Source organism: Sorex fumeus, unplaced genomic scaffold, assembly GCF_029834395.1.
Source record: "Sorex fumeus unplaced genomic scaffold, SorFum_2.1 ptg000010l, whole genome shotgun sequence".
Classification (NCBI taxonomy): Eukaryota; Metazoa; Chordata; class Mammalia; order Eulipotyphla; family Soricidae; genus Sorex; species Sorex fumeus.
This window is the reverse complement of record NW_026606067.1, coordinates 8,585,055-8,603,569: the sequence shown is the minus strand read 5'-3', so window position 1 is coordinate 8,603,569 and position 18,515 is coordinate 8,585,055. Positions and strand designations below refer to the sequence as shown.

At 41.0% G+C, this 18,515-nt stretch overlaps 1 pseudogene; it reads left to right on the top strand.

Annotated features, from left to right (window-relative positions):
• The first annotated feature begins 17,436 nt into the window (after positions 1–17,436).
• Positions 17,437–18,061, top strand: LOC130019928 (RE1-silencing transcription factor-like; annotated as a pseudogene).
• The last annotated feature ends 454 nt before the right edge of the window (positions 18,062–18,515 follow it).

The following is an 18,515-nucleotide window of genomic DNA, read 5'->3' as shown; positions in this document are numbered from 1 at the left end:
ACATTCAATTCTAAGAGTAAACAGTGGTTGGGAATCTCAATGAAAAACAAATAAACAAAAACAATCTCATTAAGGACTAAAAATACCTCAACAAAGACTGGCTTTCAACATTTTGTTTTGTTTATTGAATAAAAATACCTCAGTTGATTAAATTCCCTGATCCTAAATGCTATGATCCTAAATGCTCCTCATTATATTTCTAGCTTTTGCTAGAAATTGGTGTTCAAACTCTCTTAGAATACAACTAACCAAAATTTGTTTCCAGATTAAGATAATTTAATAAATCATTATCTCAATTCCAGTGATTAAATATATTTCTATTCAATATTAACATAATCCAACTTTTGGACAATTAAAATTTTCATGAGTTTTAAACACTAGTGCCGAACTGAAAAATTAGAAAATAGTTAAATGAAATCACGGTGGAGTTAAATAGTTAAATGTTTTTATCTTGCTGATATTCAATTTCACATTTTCTTACATTTCTTATTGGATATTTTAATAGTTAATATTTTTCTGATTGCACTCCAACTATCAGATTATAAGATTCAAAATTGTGTTTTAAGTAAAAATTTGGGATAAGGGGGAGTTAGGGACCTACTCCTAACTTAGTGCTCAAGAATAACTCCTGCTGGTGATTCATGGGTCACGTGGGGTGCCAGGATCAAACCTGGGTCAGCTTCCTGCTAGGCTCATACACTATACCTGCTCTAATGTCACTCTGGTCCTTTGAATGCATTTCAACATTGACTTTTGAGTTGTTAAGCTGTTGAATTGCTGTGTATTTTGTTATTTAAGGTCCACCTGTGGCTGTGTGCTTGGGAGTCACTCCCCAATGTCTTCAAGAGACTATCTAGTACAGGGGGGTTGTAGAATAACGTTGGTTTGTCTTTTCTGCCTTGCCACAGGAAGATTAGGTTTACTTGGTTACTCCCATCACAGTGCTTCCATTTCTCTGTGTTTATTTGTAAACTCTTTCTTTGTGCTCTACCTTCCCCAACCTGTCAATCACTTTTATCTCCTAATCAGAATTGTAAATATTGGGTTCTCTTCCCCTTAGGTCCTTAGCATAGTTAATTCAGAATAATGTCCTTTTTGTATGAATACAAGAAGACAGTTAGTACTATGCGTTTGTAACTTGGGAGTTAATTGACTCTGAATGATATTCACTCCTGGGCATCTGCTCTCTCGATTTAAGCCTCAGTTGCCCTTACTTCCTAGCAGTCCAAAAGCAGAGTCCTGATGAGGGACTGGATGGACCAAGGCCAGACTGTGAGCTACCCTGGCATCAAAATAGGCCAAGCAAAAGGGCCATAATACTTAACTATAAGTTAAGAGCATGGTCAGAGACAAATTCTGTCATTATACAAAAAGTAACATCCAGATTAGGAACCTGCTCGGGTTAGGAAAGATTAATCTGGTCTGAACACTGTAGTCTGAGATCTATAGTGAGATGTTCCCAGGATAGCCACTCTACAAGCTTAATGTATCTCTTACTGTATCCATACAAAATAACTAATATTAAGAAGTAGAATTAAGATGTTAATTAAGTTATTGGACTAAGGAGAGAAGAAATGCCCCTAAGTGATATTTTGCCCTTGAGTGGAAGAAGGGCTTTTATATGTTGATTGTGCTGCCAGATGGAGTATGGTGGCTACCCCCAACGTGGGAAGATGGAGAGAGACTAGAAAACCAAGGCTGAGAGACTGAGAGTGGAGAGATTAGCAAGAGGGACAGGAGGAGATGGGAACAGGGGACTTAGTGAGATTGGAATAGATGCACGGAGAGAATGGAATAAATGGCAACTGATTACCAAAGAGCCTGGACCTCGTTTCCTCCTTCATCCGCCCATGGCATCGGCCATCGCTGGTGGGGAAGTGACCCAAGACCACTGAACACAGGTGACGAGAGAGAGCAATGGGGTTTACAAGCCACCAGGTGATTACTCAGGGTTCGAAACCATGTCTCCTGCAGCAAAGCATACACTCAACCTGCTGAGTTATGTCTTTCCTGTCCTGTGTGATTAGGTACTTTATCGAAGTATTGACTTTTAAAAGTCTCTATACAAATAAAACACATAGGTATGAAGGAATGAGCCAAAATATGTTGAAAGTATAAGAAAATGAAGTATTCAACACAGCAGAGCAGTAACAACAAAAACTAAAATGATAATAATAATAACAATAAAATACCTAGACCTTGAAGTAGAGCTACAGATTTCACATCTAGCCCTAACTTTCTGAATTTTCAAATCTAAATTATATGACTTCTTCAAGATTCAATTTTTTCAGTGTGGAACAAAGATAGTAATAGCACATAATTTGGAAGAGTTTTAATGAGCTTATATGTGTGTAGATTCTAAAAATGTTTGTCATTTTAATTTTTATTATATTTGTATTCTGTAAAGCATGTATGTATTCTGCATGTATAATAAACCGGGCATGTTTTTCTTGAAAGTTTGCAACTTCAAGTTGTCTGAAAATTTTGAAGTGATAATAAACTAGACATAAAATTACAGAACAAATAAGCAAAATGGCTCTCGTTAAAAGGATTAAAATTCATTATTAAGTGCTTTCCAGTTAGTGCTGTCTTTTGTTTGTTTTTATGTTGGGAACTACATCCAGTGGTGCTTTAGGGCTCACTCATGAGTCAGTTCTCAGAGTTAACTCCTGGTGTGGTTAGGGAGATCATATGGTATCCGGGGATCAAGCCTTCATGCAAGGCAAGTGCCCTATCTGCTGTATATCTCTCTGGACTCTGGTAGGCTTTCATCTTTTCTGGGGAGCGTGCTATTTCCTTGTACTGCACCAATATAAACCACATCTAATATCAGACTAGCAAATGAAATACGTTTGTCTAATGCATCAAAAGAATTATTTACATGTTTTCAAATGTGGTTTATGTTAAATACTTAACTTGAAAAATTAAGTACATTAAACGTTTAATAACTTGCCTCTTTTTAAAATAATTTTGCTATTGTTGAATAGACTGAAAGTTGCTTGGCATAAGTGCGTTTGGTTTTTGTTGTTCAAATTTAGAAATAGTAATGGTCACCTGGTGTATTTCATTTTGGTCAATAAAAGTCATCACTGAACTTATTTTCTGTTTTCTCAATTTCAATGATATTCACCTTATAACCAGTTTGAAGTAAAAACAAGTAACAGTTTCCTATTAGCTCTTTATGGAACAGCTTTGACCATTATTCGTGCCACATGTATAATAACATTTCTTTTGGCTCTGTTGGACAATTCAATTCAATAGATTCATGAATATAAATCACTTATTGAGTGCTTGCTTAGCAGTAGTAAACTCATATATATGTTTATATATTGGTTTTCAAACATCAAGTCCATACCCTATTACATTTTTCAAATAACTCTATCTTTTTTTACATAACTCAGCTATGTTTCAAGCTGTAACCATTTATTTTGGTGCAGAGGATCTAATCACATGCCTATAAAGAAAAACAATCCATTTGATTCAAATCATATTTTTTTCCTTTTCATATACAAAATACACTACCAAATTATTGTGTTTAGTATTTTACCAGCAGTCAAGATTCTGGTCTCTTGCAATCAATATTTGTTCTCATTATTTGACAAAATGTAATGATATTTTCACAGTAGTAATTATGGTAGAGAGCATAGGAGTAGTAAAAGTAATGGCAGCAACACTGGTAATTGAAGCAAAAATAGCAACAGCAACAGTAGCTGCAGTAGCAGCAGCAAAAGTACTAGGAGCAGCAGCAGTAGTAGGGACAGTAGCCATGGCAGCAGCAAGGCGATAGTGGCAGGTGTAGGATGAGCAGTAGTAATGATGAGTAGACAGGTCCCTATGCAAGGTCATGCTTTCTTCTCAGCAAAACCATTCCTGGGTCATTTAGTTCTGCTAGTTTTCAAGTTGCTTCCTCAGTTTTTATACTTTGTTTTTGGTCATAACATATTATACATTATTTCTAGGCACAACATTTTAAGGTGTCTGTCATTTGTTTTCAAATAGAGTAACTTGATTCTATTTGTATGGGGTTTTGTATATAAGATTTAGATCAGTGACTTTCTATTTGTATTTCAAAAGAAACAAAATACAATATACAGTTAATTAGAAATGTTTGTTTTTCTAATTATTTATCAAAAGGAAATCTTTCCCTAGTATCCTTAAAGATATTGTAATTAGTAAAAAAAAAAAAACCCTAAATACATTACATAAAGAACATTCCCGATCATTATCTAATTTCACTTCAGAAAAAATAAAAATAATACATATTTTTCTCTCTTTGGTAAGAGAGCCCATACCCAGCCGTGTTCTAACTCTGTGCTGAGAGATCATACCTGGAAATGACAAATGATAATAAGCAGTGCCATGAATCAAAACTCAGTCAGCTACGTGCATGGAAAGCACCTTACACATTATACTATAACTCTAGCCCTCTATAACATATTTTTTGGATAAAAATTAAAATATTTGTTAGAATGAGGAACATAAGACAAACAATGTTTTTTTTAAATTCTTATTAGTGGAACACCATGAAGTACAGTTGTAGACTTACAATTTTTGTGCTTCGGTTTCAGTTACACAATGATCGAGTACCAATCCCTACACCAGTGCCCATTTCCCATCACCACGAACCCAGTATCCCTCCCACACCCCCAACCTCCCCAACCCACCCTGCCTCTGTGGCAGGGCATTCCCTTTTATTCTCTCTCTCTCATTTTGGGTGATGTGGTTTGCAAAAGAAGTATTGAGTGGCAATCATGTTCAGTCTATAGTCTACTTTCAGCATGCTTCTCCCATCCTGGGAGGATCCTCACAACACACTTTATTTGGTGCTCCTCCCTTCTCTATCTGAGCTGCCTTTTCCCCTAGCATGTGCGGCTGGCCTCAAAACCATGGATTGAACCTCCTGGTACTTATCTCGGCTATTCTTGGGTGTTAGTCTCCTATTTTGTTACTTTATGTTCCCCAGATGAATGCAATCTTTCTATGTCTGTCCCTCTCTTTCTCACTCATTTTGCTTAACATGACCCTTCCATGTAGTACCACTTGTATGTAAATTTCATGACTTCATCTTTTCTAATAGCTACATCGTACTCCATTGTGTTGATGTACCAAAGCTTCTTTAACCAGTCATCTGTTCTCGGGCACTCAGGTTTTTTCCATATTCTAGCTATTGCAAACAGTGCTGCAATGAACAAACAAGTGCAGATGTCACTTCGACTATACTTTTTTGCCTCTCTGGGATATATTCCCAGGAGTAGTATACCTGGGTCAAATGGAAGCTCAATTTCTAATTTTTTGAGAATCGTCCATACTGTTTTCCAGAAGGGCTGAACCAGACGGCATTCCCACCAGCAGTGAAGGAGGGTCCCTTTCTTGCCACATCCGCGCCAGCACTGGTTTCTTTTGTTCTTGTGGATGTGGGTCAGTCTCTGTGGTGTGAGATGATATCTCATTGTTGTTTTAATCTGCATCTCCCTGATGATTAATGACATAGAGCATTTTCTCATATGACTTTTTGCCATTCGGATTTCTTCTTTGAGAAAGTTTCTGTTCATGAGGTTGGATGTTTTCTTCTTGAGGAGTTCAACCAGTAATTAGATGATCATATGTTTGAGGGGAGATGTCAGTGTATTCAACCCTGTTCCATTGGTCTGCAGTTCTTCCTTTGTTCCAGTACCATGCTGTTTTAATTACTACTGCTTTGTAGTAGAGTTTGAAGTTAGGGAGGTTGATTCCTCCCATTTTCATTTTCCCAAGAATTGCTTTAGCTACTCGTGGGGGCTTATTGTTCCATATGAATTTCCAGGAGTGTTTGCTCCATTTCTTTGAAGAATATCATGGGTATCTTTATAGGGATCACATTAAATTTGTACAATGATTTGGGACGTTTCCATTTTTACAATGGCAAATAATATTGCCAAAATACATTGCCATTTTGACAATGTTAATTCTTCCAATCCATGAGCAGGGGATATCTTTCCATTTTCTCTTGTCCTCTTTTATTTCCTGAAGTAATGTTTTGTAGTTCTCTTTGTACAGATCTTTTATTTCCGTAGCTAAGCTGATTCCTAGGTACTTGATTTTCTGGGTTACAATTGTGAATGGGATTTTATTTTTTTATGTCACTTTCTTCTCTCTCACTATTTGCATAAGGGGACTTCTCAAGGCCATTGATGAACAACAGGATGACAGTGACAGTGATTCCACAGTGGGAAAAAGTTAAATGTATAGTATATTTGCTATCTTTATTTTGTATTTCTGACTATTATTATGAGAAAAATTGTCTAGATGGATCATGAATTAGATCTGGCTGCCTGAAGGATAAATAGAAATTATGTGATAATTTTATAATACTTGATCACTTGACGTCACTTTACTCATCAATTTGCTCAAGCGTGTGCCAGTAACGTCTCCATCTCTGTCGCATGCTACTGTAGCCCAATGGCGTCTGCTCGTTCTAGGAACATAAAAAGCCTCAAGCTGATCATTCAGGGTCTTGATGAACAAGTCTGATCATTTTATAGGTGGGCTGCCATGCAATCTTTTGACGTCCCGTGGAATCCACTCGGTAATAGCTCTAGTCCAGCAGTCATCTTCAAATCTCATTATGTGTCCAGCCCATCTGATTCTCTATGCCTTAGCAAACGAGACAGCATCCCTGATTCTTGATCGTTGATGGAGGTCGGAACTTCGAATTTTTTCTCTCATTTGAGTGAAGTGTGATACAGCAAGCATAGCTCTTCTTTTATATAATACAGGATTCAATTTATAATTTAATATAAAATTTAAAAACCGATACCCATATGATTTGAACATGTTTGTAAGTCTTTTCTATTATCAATATAGAATTATGTTTTGTGAAGATAATAACATATATTAAGGTGTTGAGCAATGATACAGAGGGTATCACATCTGCCTTTTAAGCAGTCAACTGAGGTTTGATCCTGAGCATCCCATATGGTCCCTCAGGCATCACCAGGAGTGCAGAGCCAGAAGTAACCCTTGAGCATCGGCAGGTTACCCCCATATACACACGTGTGTGTTTATTATACATGTATATATTCATGTAAATACGTACCTAGGTTTTTTCTTATAATTCTTGATAATAATTTGTAGTGTTTAAAAGTAAATTGTTTGCAATTTTAGAATATTGCTCTTAATGTCATATCTTGAAAGAAATATGAGATATATAAAGGTTTTCTTGGTTTTTTCCTTTATTTTGTAGTGTAAAATATTCTATTATGAAGTATCAATATGAAAATTACATTTAATTATGAATTAAAAATAGTGTAACACCTTCTTTTTTTACCATTCATATGACAATCATATTGAACGGCTTTGAAGTCAAAGCTATAACTGCTCAACTTAATATGGTTTTCCAAATCCAACCTAATATATCTTGTTTTGAGTATTAATAAAAAGAAAAGTTCACCTCTCAGAGGTAATGAAGTTTTGATCTCACATAATGATTTATATTTAAAGGAGGACACAGGCAAATAAATATAGCAATCAATGTAGAAGTTGATTTCTAATAAGAGAACAGATAGAAATATCTGGATTGTTTGAAATAATGAGGAAAAATCACCAGACATCTCTTCTTTTCAGGTTTATTTAAAAAGTGATCCATTTATTTCATCATTGGGAAAATAACTGAGGATGATGTCTGGGCACTTGGAGTCTTCTGAATAATGGGAGGTTTTGAAAATTATTTCAAAAATTTATCTATAAATTATTTTTATTTTTTTAAATAAATGAATTCATGTGAAAGCAGTGAACTTTAAAAGATGTGTTAACAATTTTTATGATGATTTATTCAAATGTTTATCCCTTCTCTAGAGTTTGCTGCATATCTTTAAGCAATTATGTAGCTGGAATATTAAACCTAAAAGTATATCACATAGTTCCCAAATTATTTCAACTTAGAGATATATAGTAAAATTTTAATAAATGTAGAAAAACTACTTTTTAAAAACTCAACCCTCTTCAGCAGTAGCTTTGGAAACCCAATTCCCACCTCAATTCTTTCTAAATTGTTAAGAAGATTCTTTATTGGTCTTAAAGAAAGTTTACAGAGAGTTTATTCTACTAGGTCTATTGGGTTTTTAATACAGAATTTTAGGAGGACTTTTTAATATAATTCAGACATTTGGAATATATTCAAATACTTTATGTGTTGAATACTGGGAACACCATTCCAAAACATCTATATATGATATATATATATATGTATATATATATATATATAAAGCACATTTTTATTTTCAATCTCAAAGAGACTTTTCTCACAATTGTTTTCATTGGTTGGTTGGTTGGTTGGTTGATTTTTTTTTGGGGGGGAGACATGTCTGGCTGTGTTCGGGGCTTACCCCGGCCTCTGTGTTCAGAGATTACTCCTAGCCATGCTCAGGAGCCCATATATGGTGCCATGAATTAAATCCAAGACAACTGTGCTGTGCTCTCTGTACTATCTCCCTGGCCCTTTATTTAAATATCTTGTAAATCTCAGGAGATCTCAGCAGATACCAATATATTTACAACATACCCGCACACCCCCACAACACACTACAGTCGACTATCAACAGAACCACAACACAAAACCTAAACTTGATGTTGATTCTACTTTCACCTCATTCAAACAATCATCAATAATTCTTTACCCTTCTTTCAAAATACTTCCTATGATTTATTTCAAATATACAGCGTTGCACCTCTTTCAAAGTGTCTTCTCTAACCTAGTTTAACTATGCAGTATCTGCTCTGGAAGACTTCCTGTGAAAGCTTTCTGTCAGCTCTCTTCCCCATAACAGTTTCTTTTCCAAAAGAAGGAAATGTATCCTTACCTAAAATGTTCCCAGATTGTAAAATCTTATCACGCTGAAGGTTGTATGTTCACGGGCTCACTGGACGGCACTGTTTCACCGCCTGCGTTCGGTGCCTGTGTTTCTCAATAGGGTTATCATCTGTTGAAACAAAAGCATAGCCTTTTCCTCGAATGAGGAGTTTTCCTGCTACCCATTCCTTGTCAATTTTAATCCAAATAGGAGAATTAATAGTTTCCTGAGTCTGTGCACCTTCCTGAAAATGCCTCTCAGATGCTGTATAGGGCTCTCCTTGAGGCAAATTTAAGAAGTTTAAAGTAAACAACGTCAAGGACAAGGAATCAAGCGGAGGCATACCTCCTTTTTTGTATTTTAATAACTGTGTTTTGAGGGTTCTATGGGCACGCTCAACTATGCCTTGACCCTGCGGGTTATATGGGATTCCAGTAATATGTTTAATTTGCCATTCATCACAGAAATTTTTAAAAGCTTTACTAGTATCGAATACTCTCGGTAGCTTGCCGGGCTCTCCGAGAGGGGCGGAGGAATCGAACTCGGGTCGGCCATGTTGGCCGCTTGTAAGGCGAACGCCCTACCCGCTGTGCTATCGCTCCAGCTATAGCTCCAGCGATAGCACAGCGGGTAGGGCGTTCGCCTTACAAGCGGCCAACATGGCCGACCCGAGTTCGATTCCTCCGCCCCTCTCGGAGAGCCCGGCAAGCTACCGAGAGTATTCGATATGCCAGACACAGTAACAACAAAGTCTCCAATGGAGACGTTACTGGGCCCGCTCGAGCAAATCGACGATCAACGGGAGGGCCTTTACCTTACCTTTACTAGTATAGGCTGGGCCGTTATCAGTTTTAATAGCAGAGGGACCGCCCATTACAGAAAAACATTGTAGTAGGAAGGAGCAGACTGCTTTGGTTCTTTCAGAGGACATGGGAACAGCCCATAGGAAGCGAGAGTAAGAATCTATAGCTACATGGAGAAAAGGTTTCTTGGGGAAGCATGTGACATGAGTAATGTCCATTTGCCATAATTCATTGGTCTGTAGGCCTCGGGGATTAGCCCCAGCCACATGGGAGGTACAGTGTAAAGGAGCACAGACGGAGCAAGCACGGACAATATGCCTGGCTTCCCGCATTGGGATACGATGATGAACATGAAGACGGCGGGCATTTGTGTGTAAGATTTGGTGCTCTTCTTCAGCAGAGGCAAAAATTGGCGCCGCCAAGAGAACAGCAGCTTCATTTCCCCGAGTCATAGGTCCAGGAAGACCAGAATGAGATCTGATACGAGTAATAAAAATAGGTTCCGAGCGCTTTTGTAAAAGTGCTTGTAGCTGCTGAAGCAATTGTTGGACTATAGGATTGGGGGCATTTAGAGAAGCAGTCACGATACCAGGAAAGAGACCAACCACATAAGCTGAGTCCTAGACTATATTAGCAGGCCCTGGCACATGGGAGAGTAGATAAACCAAAGTAGCAAGTTCCACTTGCTGGGCAGAGGTATAGGTAGTGTTTACTGTTGTGGTTAAAGAGGGTCCAGAAATTCCGCCTTTCCCAGAGGCAGAGCCGTCAATATAGTATACCGGAGCATCAGGAATAGGTGAGGAGCGAATGATGGAGGAGATGACAAATGGAGTTTTTTTGAAAAATTCCCATTTTTTTCCTGCTGGATAGTGGGAAGAAAGTTCTCCCGAAAAATCAGCTAAAGCTCTTTGCAAAACATCACTGAGGGGCAGGATGGAGGTAATTTCTTTCACAGGGACAGGGATTGTTATGATATGAGGATCAAATCCCAGCATGGCAAGGGCTCTCAGTCTTCCTTTAATTATAAGTTTAGCCACTAACTCAAGATAGGGCACCAGAGTGCGAGACTCTTTGTTGTGCAAATGGAGCCATTTTATTGGGTCCGAAAGTTGTGCGAGTGCAGCAGTGGGTGACTGGGGTGTATCAAAAAGCAGGAGCCACAGTTTTTCTCCAGTAGCAAACCGGGAAAGATGGGATTTCTGGAGTCGGTCTAGAAAAAAATCTAATTCTTTCTGAGCTTCAGGGGTTAACTGCCTAGGACTGTCCAGGGCAGAGTCGCCTTCAAGAGTCAGGAATAGATTATGGAGGTCTGAGTTGGGAATGTCTAGAGAGGGGCAGACCCAGTTAATGTTTCCTAGCAGTTTTTGAAAGTCATTAAGCGTTTTGAGTTTATCATGGCGAATAGAAATTTTTTGAGGTCGTACAGTAGTACGCTCAAGAACATAGCCTAAATACTCATATGGAGGCAGCATCTGAATTTTTTCTGTGGCTATTTGTAACCCAGCTGTGGGTAGACGAGTTATAACATCCTCATATAATCTTTGGAGCTCTCCATCATGAGAACAAGCAAGCAAGATATCATCCATATAATGAATAACATAGGCCTGAGGAAACTTGACACGAGAAGGGCGCAAGATCAAGTCAACAAAATATTGACACATGGTAGGGGAATTGGTCATTCCCTGGGGTAGAACAGTCCATTGATATCTGCGCATAGGTGCGCGATTATTAAGAGAAGGGACAGAGAACGCAAAACGCTTACGATCATCTGGGTGTATGGGAATGTTGTAAAAACAATCTTTTAAATCAATGACAATCAGTGGCCAATCCTTAGGAATGGCAGCAGGGGAAGGAAGGCCTGGCTGAAGAGCCCCCATGGGAACCATGGTGGAGTTAACATTCCGCAGATCAATCAACAGGCGCCACTTTCCTGACTTCTTTCGGATAACAAAGACAGGGGAATTCCATTCCGAAAATGAAGTTTCAATATGTCCCAACTTCAGTTGTTCTTCTACCAAGGATTCTAACCCCTTAGTTTTTCATTATTAACGGGCCACTGGGAGGACCACATGGGATCGTGGGATTTTCACTGAATACGGAGGGGTGCTGGGCGTGAAGCCACAGCAGCTCCAATTAAAAGAGGGGAGGCCTCAGAATCAAAGTTCACAGTGGAATGTGGAAGTGGAATGGGAATCCTAATCTCCACTTGCCATTGCTCAAGTAAATCTCGTCCCCATAAGTTCAGAGGTACGGGTGCTACATAGGGCTGGAAAGTGGCTGTAATGCCCTCTGGGCCAATACACCTTAACCATCTGGCACTCTGCGGGACAGAGAAGGAAGGCATCATGCCTACTCCATGCAAACCGTAAGGTATTGCCTGCACAGCCCAGTTACGGGGCCAATATTGGGTGGAAATGATAGAGGCATCAGCTCCCGTGTCAATCATTCCCTTAAATTTCTTCCCATGAATCTCAAGAGTTAGAAGTGGGCGGTTGCCTTCCCTCAGACGGGCAACATAGGCAATCATAGCATTAGTGCCTTCAAAACCTCCCTCACTAGGACGAATGGATAGACCTGGCACAACAAAAGGAAGTAAGAGAAGCTGAGCGATGTGCTCTCCCTTATCAAATGTCCAAACAGCAGGCACTGTGATAACAGTTGTTATTTCATCAGTATAATCAGGATCGATGACCGCAGTATGAATAGTAATTCCCTTAAGAGAGGAACTATTTCTTCCTAAGAGTAAGCCTATAGTGCCTTGTGGAATTGGTCCCTTCACACCAGAATTTAAACTGTAGGGACACTGGGCGGGGGTTATAGTAATCGTATTAGGGCAGGAAATATCCAAGGCTGCGCTTCCCACCATCACTGGCTGCATCGAATCTACTGATCAGAGCTCTGAGACTCCACACTGGGGAGAGGGGCTGCAACTGGGAAAATTCCCGGATTTTGCGGGACCTGGGGATGCCCCCCCTGCAGCTTTCCCGAATTGGAGTCAATAGCTGCATCAAAATTGAAGCGACAGTCTCTGGCCCAATGATATCCCCTCTTACACCCGGGACAGGGCCCGGGAGATGCATGTCTGGCTCTGCAGTCTCTGGCCCAGTGGTTTCCCTTCTTACACCTGGGACAGGGCCCAGGAGGTGCTTTTACAGCAGAACTGTCCAAAGGTGCCCTGCAGTCCTTACGAAAGAGGCCTGGTTTTCCACAATTAAAACATCCTTTCTGAGGTTGTCTTTGTACAGCCTCAAAAACCTTCCTCTGTACCACATGTTTAACAGAACCAATATTTCTGCATGCTTTCAAATACCCCATTATATCTTCCTTCTCCTTGATAGGGCACAAAATGGCCTGGCAATCTTCATTAGCATTTTCAAATGCCAATTGTTTAGTCAACAGCTCCTGAGTTTCTTTACCCTTAACCTGCATTTCAATAGCTTCCATCAACCTTCCTATGAAGTCTGCATAAGGTTCTGAGGCCCTCTGGACAATCTTAGTAAAACTTCCCTTAAATTCTGCATCTGCATCAATCTTCTCCCATGCACTCAGGGCTGCGTTACGGACATGAGCAAAAACAGCACGAGGCAAGGTGATTTGCCTATTTGGGTCGCGCCATTTCCCTTGGCCTATTAACATTTTATAAGTCAATTTAATCCCTGAAATTTTTCGTCCAGCATGAACTAGGCCCTGAAGCTTTGCCTTGGCCTCATCGCTGAACCACATACTCCACTGCAAGTACTGAGAAGGGCTTAAACACATTTTAGCAACCATGTGAAAATCTTGAGGTACCCAGTAAGCCTTTTTACTCCAATCTGTAAGATATTCCCTACAGTACGGAGATGTAGGCCCGTATGAGGCACAGGCCTTTTTGAAATGACTGAGAGAATCCATTTTTAACCTGTGATAAGATGGAGGCTGCTGCTTCTCAGCCTGGACTGTGTGATTAGGAGCATGTCCCGAGCTGTGTAGAGGCCGCTCATCTGAGCTACTCTTGGACTCAAGATCTGAGGGATTTCCAGCAGTCTCATAATCTGCATCACTTTCATCTGACGCCCTGGAAGTGGAGCTATATTCATCAGCCTGAGAATTATTTTCACTATGAAAACCTTTTCGAGATTTAGGTATGGGAGGAGCTGAGGCCATATTATCCCTAATACTCTCCTCCTCCTCAACTGTGCTTTTCCAAAACAGGAGAATAGAATCAACAATCTCCCATGTAAACCAGAATTCCAGGGGAATCTTAGTCCCTTCCTTAGATGCCTTATATACATTTTCCTTAACTTTTTTCCAAATCTTGGGTTCTAGAGTCCCTTCATCCAGGAACCATGGGTTTACTTCACAAACTACTTTAAGGCAGGACCAGAGCTGGTCTCTGGAAATGTAGAGTTTTGGGTTCCTTGTCTTGTGGGAGAGACACTCAATCAAATTTATAAACGTCTTCGCCTGTTCAGTCTGACTCGAGAAACTATGAAAGATCTTGGAAAGGCCCAGAATCTGTCCCATCTTAGTGGGGAATTGCTATTAGGATTCTAACTCCCAGCAAACTAAAAACTCCTATTCTCCCACTCAAATTCTAGAGTGGGGGTGCACCGAACGCAATTCTTACCTTTAGTTGGTAGCTAGAGCCCACCCAGGGACGCCAGCTGTAAAATCTTATCACGCCTAAGGTTGTATGTTCACGGGCTCACTGGACAGCACTGTTTCACCGCCTGCGTTCCGTGCTCTTGAGCCACTGTGTGTGGCCTGGATTGGAACGACTGTTGGCCAAGGGCAGACGGAAGAAGAAACGGGGGCCAGGCCGGTCTATATCAATAGTAGTTTATTCCAATCCTCTTCACTCCTGTCTTTCTCTGCCTCCTTCTCTCCTGGGCCCCAGTCTTGGAAGCTCTCTCCTTCTGGCTCTGACTCTGGATCTCTGGAGCCCGAGCTCTCTCACTTCTGACCCCCTTTTCCGAGCTTACGTCTTAGTTTATATAGCAGTCACATAAGGCGGTGACATAAAGGTGGGTTAAATACTGACGAATCAACAAAGAGAGGTAAGACCACTCCTCCAGGAGATTAACTCAAGGATAAAATCTCATCTACAGAGATTATTTCAGATTACTAGGAGATCCACCCAAGGGTGGGATCCCAACAAGGGTGTGTTCTTCCTTCAGTTAGTAATCTACTTAAATAGTTGTAATAAATCTACTTCTAATATTTCTAGCAATGTCATTCTGTATGAGCACAGTAAGAGATATAAATTTAGTTTGGTTCTTTCTGAGAACATCTCACTATACATTTCGCAGTCCTCAGGCCAGGTTAATCTTCCTAGCTCCAGCAGGGTCCTAGTCTCGTCGTTACTTACTTTTGGATCATGACAGCATTTGTCCATGATCATGCCCTCAATTTATAGTTGAGTATCGTGGCTCTTTGGCCTGGCCCATTTTGATGCCAGGGTAGCTCACTGCTTGCCCTGGGTCCATTCAGTCCCTCGTCGGGACCCTGCTTTTGGGGTGCTAGGAACTAAGGGCAACTGAGTCAAGAAATCAGATGCCCAGGAGTAAATATTATTCAGAGTCAATCAACTTCCAAGTTACAAAGCATAATATTAACTGTCTTCCTGTGTCCACACAGAAAGGACATTGCTTACAATACAAGTTCAGTGTTCTTAGATGGGTGTGACCTGACAAACCTAAGCTACCTGAGGAAGGACAAAAGAGTGTTATCCTACACCAGATGTCATTCTTTATCAACGTGTACAGCCGTTTGAATCAGGATAATGGCATTGAAGATCATAGTAAAACTCAGGCCTTAAAACATCTAGTCTTTTGTGACTCTGGGGACTCTCTTTTCCTCTCACAGCAATGATAGTGCATAGAGACTCTTCATATGCTCCCCATAGAACTGGTTTTTTGAGCACATTGTAACTTCATGCCTTTGTTTCATCAGGTCCTGTCCAAACATAGGACTTTCTTATAATAGTTCTCAAAAGACTTTGTAAAATAGTACTCCTAATGTTGAATAAGGATAAGAGAATATCAATTCCTCATTTTATAAATATAAAACACTCATTTTAAAGCATGTCCTCAATGTGTTTATACACATATAAATTTTTTCTTTATTTAATACATAGATACATAAACTGTATATAATTATCTACATTTACCTGCACATAAAATCATCTGTATCTATACATTACCACTTATCTACTAAATATCAGAATTAATCTCTATAAAAACTTTGTTTACATGGCTTTTATCTCATGAATTTCTACAGCTTAAATGCCACCGCAGATAGAGATTCAATCATTTGCTTGAATAAATTAACTACAAAATAATCTACACTGGAACTATTTTTCTGTCACTGTCACTGTCCTTCCATTATTCATCGATTTACTTGAGAGGGCCCAGTAACATTGTGAGACTTGTTACTATGTTTGGCATATCGAATATGTCACGGGTAGCTAGCCAGGCTTTGCCATACAGGCGAAATACTCTCAGCTTGCCAAACTCTCTGACAGGGGTGGAGGGATAAATTATGTTATTTCTGTGAATATGCATATGGCATATTTTTGAGAATATGTACATGTGTGACTGAGTCAAAATTATCACAAGAGCTAAAACCTACATCTTTCCTCTTTTAGCCATATTTCTATTTTCTATTTCATCTTCTATTCCCTTGCATACCAGTCACTAATTAACTTCCAATATTGGTTCAAGTTAAATTCCCTTCAACAAGCATAATCTGTTTTGTCAACATTGCAAATATTTCATTCTTCCTCAATTTAATAGATATTCTAATTCATATTTGACTCTGTTGTGATGTTTAATGTAAAATTTAGACATTTTACATTTATTTTTAAATGTACATTTTACATTTAGACAAAAAATCACAAATCACAAATCATCCTGTTAATCGTCGATTGTCTCGAGCAGGCCCCAGTATCGTCTCCTTCATCCTAGCCCTGAGATTATATTCAAGGCTCTTTAGGAGAATGAGACCCATCATTGTTACTGGTGTTTGGCATATTGGGTACGACACAGGGAGTTTGCCAGACTCTGCCCTGTGGGCAGGCTACATTCGATAGCCTGCCAGTTTGTCCAAAGTAGGAATGAGATAATAAGATGTCATAATAGGATGTCGCGCTGCTGCAAATGCGGCCAGCGGTTCTGGGAGCTGGTTTTTATAGTCTCTGAGTCTTGGCCATTCGCGTGGCCATTCCTGCGGCCAAGACTCAGAGACTATAAAAATCAGCTCCCCCCAGGCCTCCGCCTCTGCGCTGGCGGCGGCGGGGCAGTGGCTCCGGAGGGGAATCAGGTTGCGGAGGCGGCGGCACAGCCTCCAGTGCTCGGGGCGCGGGTCCTGAAACTTGCTCGCTGTTGGCCCGCTGCTCCCCCACCGCACCCCGTCTGTCCGTCTGGCCCTCGCGGCGCCCCTTCCCTGCCCTCCCAGGCCTCTCCCTGTCCCTGGAAGGCGCTGTGGAGAGTTGCGCCCAGGCAGGTTGAGTCAGCCCTGGGGGCCCGGTCGGGTCTGCCCATGGGGCTGGACAATGATTTCTGTGCTTGGGTCGCCTCACCACCGCCGCGGCCTAGAGCGCCCGGCCACCCCGCCGTCCGCACCCCGAGTCGGGAGTGAGCTCGCAAACTTCTGGGGCGTGCGCGTGTGCAGGCCCAGCGGGGAGACCCCTGGCTGGCGCTCCGGCCCCCGACACCTCGGGAGGGCGCCCAAGGAGCCCCGTCCTGGAGGGGCTGTGGGCAGAGGGCGATCCCGAGGCTGCCAGGACGAGCCGGGCCCGCAGGCGATGACGCACGAACACAGTAGTTATGGCCACCCAGGTAATGGGGCAGGCGTCTGGAGGAGGAGGGCTGTTCCCTGGAAACATCGGCATGGCCCTGTCTAACGACATGTATGACTTGCATGACCTCTCTAAAGCAGAACTAGCCGCCCCGCAGCTCATCATGCTGGCAAACGTGGCCCTCACTGGGGAAGTCAATGGCAGCTGCTGTGATTACCTGGTTGGCGAAGAAAGGCAGATGGCGGAGTTGATGCCTGTCGGGGATAACAACTACTCCGACAGTGATGGGGAGGGACTGGAGGAGTCTCCTGAAATAAAAGGTGAGCCCAGTGGACTGGGCAACGTGGAGCTTCAAAGTTTGGAACTCAGTGTGGTAGAAACGCAGCCTGTGTTTGAGGTGTCCGCCGCCCCAGAAGTTTACAGCGCAAATAAAGAAGTCCCCCCAGGAAGCACCTGGAGCAGAGGACAAGTGCAAGAACCTGAAGACCAAACCCTTCTGATGTAAGCCGTGCCAGTATGAAGCCGAATCCGAGGAGCAGTTTGTGCATCACATCCGAGTTCATAGTGTCAAGAAATTTTTTGTGGAGGAGAGTGCAGAGAAGCAGGCAAAAGCAAGGGAATCTGGCTCATCCACAGGTGAAGAGGGGATTTAGACATTTTACATTTATTTCTTGCCGTAATAATTACTCTTTTTAGCTTTCCAGTACACTTGGCTAATAATTGTCAGTATCCTTTTGAGTGTCCATTTATTAGAACAATGTTTTAAGGTATGTAATAGCTATATATGTATATCAAGATATATTTTAAATGATTTGAATATTGAATGAAAACATAGAAAGAATCCATTTTGTTACTACTATACAAGAACATATAATTTATAATTTCAAATATCACTTTATTAGAAAACACCAAGGCAATAACATTTTTAAGTACTTGATTTGCTTAACATATATATTACTGTGGGCTGGAGCAATAGCACAGCCAATAGGGCATTTGCCTTGCATGCGGCCAACATGGCCAACCCGAGTTCGATTCCTCCACCCCTCTCAGAGAGCCCGACAAGCTACAGAGAGTATCTCACCTGCAGGGCAAAGCTTGGCAAGCTAC